Genomic DNA, 6455 nt, shown 5'->3' with positions numbered 1-6455 from the left:
GTTTATTGCTGCCTTTAGAAAACAGTATGAATTCCATCTTGCCGAGATCTCCTCCAACCTCCCTCTCCAGCTTCACCACCTGCCTCCCTCCTCTGCCCAACCAGAGCAGGTATCCTCTGGTTCGGTTCACTGAAGCCTGGCTTCTGCCAGTTCCTCTGCCTGGAAGATCCTGCATCTACCTCTTTGTGAACTTACATCCTGTTTGTCTCTTCAGGACCAGCTCAGGTACCACCTAGCTGGAGTCCCTTTGACCTCTGGTGAATTCCATGTGCACTTCTCCCAGGTTCTGAGGTCCCTGGGTATCTGTCTCATCTCCTTCATCAGTCTGAATCCCAGAGAAGAGCAGGTGCTGCTCTGCCCTGTTCGTATCTGTAGTCCTTACTCCCCTTCACTCATAGGCAGCTGCAGGTACAGATGGGGTCTGGAGAATTTGGGGATGTGTTGGAGGAATGGGGTGAGAGAGGAGGTCAGGAGAACTCCATGTGCATATCCGCTTCTGTCAGAGTTTGAGAAGTGCAACAATAGCAGTAGAACTAACTGACATGCCCCTGTGACAGTGAAAAGAACACAGGACTTGGAATCAGAAAGCCTGGTCTCATCTCCTTTCCGAGTCTCTTTAGACAAACCATTTACCTTTCCCAAACCTTGGTTTCTTCATCTACAAAAATGTTTATGCCACAAGGATATTGTTTGGATGAAAGGGCATCATTCTTGAGGGGGGAAAAGTGTAAACTGAAAAACACTATGCAAATGTAAACGAATGTGCAAAAATTAGGTGTTCTAACCAGTGAAATTGACAAGAGTGCGGCTCAGGTTGCTGCCAGAGGGTGGCAGCAGCAGGCAGGGACTTTGGCCCACCGTCCTGTGAAAAAAAGCAACCCTGGAAGCTGCCAGAAAGGGATACTTTCACTGGGTTGCCCTGAGATGATCAGCTCATCTGACTGTGAAGAGATTGCCCTCTCTCCTGGAGTGGGATCCGGCCAGGGCTGAACCAAATCCCAGAAGTCTTCCTTTGAGTGATTTTCCCCAGATGGTTCTTATGGCCACCCTCACCATCACAATGCTGTCCTGAAAATTCCAGCATTCGGTGTAGGTTTTTTGTTGGTGACCTCATCTAGCCTTCACCACAAACTTTTGAGTTTAAGTGAGCAGGCCAGATTATAACTCCTTCCCCCAGATCACCATTTTATTTTTTTAATTTTTAAAAAATTTTTATTTTTGTAGAGACAGGGTCTCACTATGTTGCCCAGGCTGGTCTTGAACTCTGGCCTCAAGCGATCCACCTGCCTCGACCTCCCAAAGTGTTGGGATTACAGGCGTGAGCCACAGCACCTGGCCGTACCTCACCATTTCAGACATGACAAAACTGAGGCCCAAAGAGGTTGCTTTGAAGATCACACAGATACTAAATAGGAAAAAATTAGAATTCACATTTTAAGCCTGGGTTTTTTTTAGCTTGAATTCCATTACATCATCACTTCTTTCACCTGCTTGTTCAGTTATTCATACAACCAGCACTTTTTGGGCTCTTGCAGTTTGCTGGAGAGCTGCATAGACTTCCTACTACTTAGCCATGGTGGCCGCTCTCCTGGCCTAGGAGAGCTGACGTCTCCCACCTTTTCTGCTCAGAGCTAGGGCCTCAGTTGATCTTCCTCTACTCTGGGTAGCAGGCGCCACCTCCTTGGTGTTCTGGGGCTCATATCCCAAGCCCAACAGCTGAGAAGGGCCCTGTCTCCCCCTGCTCCCTACATCACAGCTTCTTAGATCACAATCTCACAGGCTCTGCTGGCTTTCTATTTAGGCAATCCTGAGAAATAACTAGGAAGAGGAGGGTAACAAAAACAAAAGTAAAAAGCAGAGAAAAGTAATGCATACCTAAGGAATCATATAAAGTTTCCTAGTTCTTCTCAGTCTACAGTCCATGACTTATTTGCTACGAAGTCTCCAGGCCCTGAGCTTGAACTTTCCTGGCTTATTTCCCAAGGTGAAACTTCTCTATTATTTTGTCTCTTCTTTTATTCTTTTAAGTTGGCCTCATTATCAGGCACATAGAGGCAATCTGAGAGGAAAGCTGACATTTGTCGAGCATCTCCTAGGGGCCAGGCATTGTGTTAGACCCTGGACACACATCACTTCATTTGACCTCACAATAGGCTTGAAAACAAAGTATTTGTCTTCTTTTACAAATGTGGAAACTGAGATGCAAAGACATGAAATGACATGCCTAGATTCGTGTATCTAGTATGTGGTGACTCAAAGCTCTTTTCCCTAAAAGCACATGATTATACAGCTAGCAACAAGCATGTACCCCTTCTTCTGTCAGAGGCATTTACCGCTTGGGGGACTTCCAAGGTGAGTGACTCTCACATCCGGAACCCAGGCTTCACACAGGAACTGGCACTGTGGGTCAAGTCTGAACTCTCTGCTTTGTGGGTGGGAAGTCCAAGAGGAAAAGAAAACTCAGTTTTTGCCTTGGAGGAGATACCACCTGACAACAGAACAAGCTCTCAGAGACGGGCTTTTTGGCTGGAAAAGAGCACGTCTGCCGCCATGGTGCATGCATTGGTGGCTGATTACATTAGGCTGCTTTTATGAGAACACCCACCTCTTTGCCTGGCAGTGGCAATGTTTGTGGAATCATACTGATACTGAAATTCTGCTGTGATCATCTAGATACAACCAAGCTAAACATCAGTAGGACCTGGCCACAGACACACAGTGTAGCCTTTCAGATCATCACTGAAGCCCTGGCAAATGTCAGGGTTTTTTTCTTTTTTAATTCATTTTATAAGCACTTTGTTTTATTGCACAGAAGCAATTGAAACTGGACTCCAGTAGCAAGTGTGCCCTGGCATCATTCAGTGGCCAGTGCCCAGCCCCACCTGGACGACTCTTCCAGAATAGAGAGCTCTGGGCAAGGGCTTGACCACTGCTTTGAAAAATAGAAGGCATTTGGGAATAGGTTAAGACATCTCAAGCATAATGTGTTTCTAGCTGCTCATTCATTATTGCGGTCATCTGTCAGTTGCACATAGAGGCAATAAATGCACTTATTTGGAAAGAGGGGGGCAGATTTTACAGTCAAGTGTTTACGTATGGCATTTGGCATGTATCACATTCGGCTACATAAGCTATCATAACATAATTATCCATCGCCTGGGGAGGGCGTGGGGGCAGGGGGCTGGGAGTGCCCTCTCTTGCTAACATATTGCTAACAGAAGTTCCTGTTTCAAGAAAGAGGCCCTGTCATCTAAGCAGTTTCTTCTTACGTAAAGAGAAAAAAAGTGAAAATTGCATTACTCCGATCCTTGAGCTCCGGGACCCTTCTGAGTTTCTTTGGCTGTTCCAGACATTCCTTTCTCCCTGCCTTACTTCCCCTTGGCAGCTTTGTCTTCTGTGGCCTTCTCTGGAGGCCTGCTGTCTTTTTGGTCTGTGCTGGACGATTTTTCAGCCTTTTCCGCCTTAGGTTCGCTGAGCTCCTTTGAGAGGGTGGGTCGTCTTTGGCTTTGGTCTCTGTCTTGGGTTTCTCCTCAGGCTTCTTGACCTCAGTGGCGTTCTCCTCCTTGGTGTCTTTTTTCTCCAGTGCTGCTGCTGCCTCCTCCTTCTCTGCTGGTTTTCTGGTTTCTTTGGCCTTGGCATCATCTGGTTCCTTCTTGACCACCTCTGTCTTCTCTTTGGGTTAAGCATCTTCCTCCACCTCCACCTTGGCAGGAGCTTCCTTCTCTGGGGTGGCTGCTTTTTTCTTATCTTCAGCCTCTTCCTTCTTGACTTCAACTTTGGATTCTTTGGGCTTTTCGATGGCAGCTTCCTTCTTCTCCTCCTCCATGGGCTTTGGAGCCTCCTTGTTGGGTGCCTCCTCTTTCTTGTTGTCCTTCTTCTCTGTTGTTGGTGTGACAGGAGCTTTCTCTTCCTCTGCCTTCTCTGGGGTCTCTTTGACTTTCACCTCCTGGGGCTTCTCCCACCCCTTCACTGGGGACTTCACCTCTTCATTCTATGGGATCTCCTTCCCAGGGGCCTTGGCATCCTTTTTCAGGGGAGACTTCGCCTTCTCTGGGAACTTGACCTCCTCCTTGACAGGGCTTTTGGCCTTTTTGGGGGATTTATCTGCAGAGGGCCTTGCTTCCTCCTTTGCTGGAGTGTTGGCTTCTGGAGACTTCACATCAAGAGTCTTGGCCTTCTCAGGGTACTTTGCTTCTTCCTTCACTGGGGACTTGGCCTTCTTTGGAGACTTGGCCTCAGCCAGTGACTTTGCCTCCCCCTTTGCTGGGGACTTGGCCTTCCCGGGGGACTTGACCTCAGCTGGAGATTTTACTTCCTCTTTCTCTGGGGACTCGGCCTTAGCCAGTGACTTTGCCTCTTCCTTTGCTGGGGACTTGGCCTTCCTGGGGGACTTGACCTCAGCTGGGGATTTTGCTTCCTCCTTCTCTGGGGACTTGGCCCCAGCTAGTGACTTTGCCTCTTCCTTCGCTGGGGACGTGGCTTCCTTCTCTGGGTATGTGGCCTCTTCTGCTGGGGGAGACTTTGCTGCTTCTTCTCCCCCTTTTGTCTCCTCCTCTTCACGCCCTTCTTCCTCCTTGCCTTCTTCCTCTTCGGCCTCCTTTCTCCTCTTCAGTCACTTTTTCAGTCACTTGGGTCTCCTCCATCTGTTCCTCCACAATCACAGTTTCTTTCTCAGACTTCTCAACCACTTTGATCTTCTCTTTGCTTTAGACCTTTATGTGAGTGGAAGTGGAAGGAATTTTGGGGAGTCCTTCTGGAAGCGAGAAAGGAATCAGGCCAAAGTCAATCTGACATTCCTCACCTTCCAGGAGTTTTCTGTAAGCGGCTATCTCTATATCCAGAGCCATCTTGACATTGAGCAAGTCCTGGTATTCTCGCAGCTGGGCCCTCATCTCCCACTTGGTGTTCCTCAGCTTGGCATCCAGCTGCTGAATGACTTCCTGGTAGGAGGCAATGTCGGCCTGATAAGGGTCCTCCAGCTCAGAGGGCTGCCTCTCCAGTGAGTCCATGGTGCTTTTCAGTGCGTCCAGCTCTGTGGTCTGGGCCCGAAGCTGACGCTGGTACTGTTATCTCCTCCTGCACTGAGCGCATGTCGTCTGTGTTCACCTTGGCTGCCTCCAACAGTCGGTCCAGCCTCACTTGGAACCACTCCTCAGACTGCAGCGTGCTTTGTACTGCGTGGCCTTCGAGCTGCCGCAGATCTCCTGCAGCGCTGATGCACCTACATCTCGCCACACTTGAGGGAGTCCCCCAACGTGGCCTGCACCTGCGCCTGTGCCTGCCAGGCGCTGCAGCGCTGATCTCGCCGGGCAGCTAGCCCACCTCCTCCTGATGGTGGCGCCGCAGGTAGCTGCACTCCTCCTGCAGTGCCTGCGCCTTCTTCTGCAGTTCCACGCCCGCCGCCTCGGCCTCCCGCAAGAAGCCCGCGAGTGGGCCACATACTTGCCCTCCTCGCGCTGCTGGGCCTTTCTATGGAGGCACTGATGCACATGTGCGAAGTCCTCCAGCAGGTGCTCCTGCTCCAGGCGCAGCGGATAGCGCGGTGCCCAGGTACAGCACCTTGCGGCGCATCTCTCAGACCTCGCGTTCATACAGCTCGCCCGTGGCAGTGCGGCCCACCTGCTGCTGTCGCAGCGCCGCCGCCTCACCCTCCAGGCTGCAGTTGTTCACGACTGGCTGCCGCACCCTGTCGATGTAGCCGGTGAAGCGGTGCTTCAGCGCCTGCAGCTGCTCTTTTTCACTGCGCACCGTGGCCGCAGCCGCAGCCACCACTCTGCCCTCCCATCCCATCCCATTGCTCAGCGTGTCCAGCCAGTCGGTGCTCCAGGCAGCAGGCGCCCCAGAAGTGGCTGGGCGAGGCGGACACGGAGCTCATGGACATCCGCGTCCACGAGTAGAAGCCATTGGAGGAGTCGGCGGCCAAACGCCTCCCGCTTGTGCTGCCCTTTAGGGCCAGCTTGTAGTGGAGGGTGCCCCCGCCGTGCAGCCTCACGAACAGGGCGCCCAGCAGTGCGTCCGAGCCACAAAAGCTCATCTCATCATGGTTTGAGCAGGTGCCTGGGGCCAGGATAGGGTGGGAGGCACTCAAATGTCAGTTTATAGTAAAAATGAGGCCGGGCGTAATCCCAGCACTTTGGAAGGCCGAGGCTGGCGGATCATTAGGTCAGTAGTTCGAGACCAGCCTGGCCAATATGGTGAAACCCCATCTCCACTAAAAAGACAAAAATTAGCTGGATGTGGTAGTGCACACCTGTAGTCCCAGCTACTCAGGAGACTGAGGCAGGAGAATCGCTTGAATCCAGAGAGGGACGTTGCAGTGAGCTGAGATCGCACCACTGCACTCCAGCCTGGGCAACAGAGCAAGACTCCATTTAAAAAAAAAAATGCTAGACACTTGACTCCTTTTTTGTGTTTGTCCCCTGAATCTGTGAGAAGGTGTAATAAGGGTGCAAGTG

General features: G+C 51.1%; 1 pseudogene; it reads right to left on the bottom strand.

The window, feature by feature from the left end:
• Positions 1-3368: 3368 nt before the first annotated feature.
• LOC105479111 (neurofilament heavy polypeptide-like) lies at positions 3369-6034 on the bottom strand (annotated as a pseudogene).
• Between the last annotated feature and the right edge of the window lie 421 nt (positions 6035-6455).

This window comes from Macaca nemestrina, chromosome 1 (genome assembly GCF_043159975.1).
Source record: "Macaca nemestrina isolate mMacNem1 chromosome 1, mMacNem.hap1, whole genome shotgun sequence".
NCBI classification, from domain to species: domain Eukaryota; kingdom Metazoa; phylum Chordata; class Mammalia; order Primates; family Cercopithecidae; genus Macaca; species Macaca nemestrina.
This window is presented reverse-complemented; position numbering and strand designations above follow the sequence as displayed.